Source organism: Bison bison, unplaced genomic scaffold (genome assembly GCF_000754665.1).
Source record: "Bison bison bison isolate TAMUID 2011002044 unplaced genomic scaffold, Bison_UMD1.0 scf7180017851493, whole genome shotgun sequence".
In the NCBI taxonomy this organism is placed as follows: Eukaryota; Metazoa; Chordata; class Mammalia; order Artiodactyla; family Bovidae; genus Bison; species Bison bison.
This window is the reverse complement of record NW_011482066.1, coordinates 1,970-2,265: the sequence shown is the minus strand read 5'-3', so window position 1 is coordinate 2,265 and position 296 is coordinate 1,970.

Sequence of the window (296 nt, the reverse complement as noted above, 5' to 3'; positions counted from 1 at the left end):
GGTCTAGTGATTTTTCTTACTTTCTTCAATTTAAGTCTGAATTTGGCAATAAGGTGTTCATGATCTGAGCCACAGTCAGCTCCCGGTCTTGTTTTTGTTGACTTTATAGAGCTTCTCCATCTTTGGCTACAAAGAATATCATCAATATTATATTGATTATAATATAATTATATTGATTGTATTATATATATTTATTATATATTGGTTATAATACATATTTTGGCTGCACCGAAATAATCAGTTTTGGTGTTGACCATCTGGTGATGTCCATGTGTAGAGTCTTCTCTTGTGTTGTT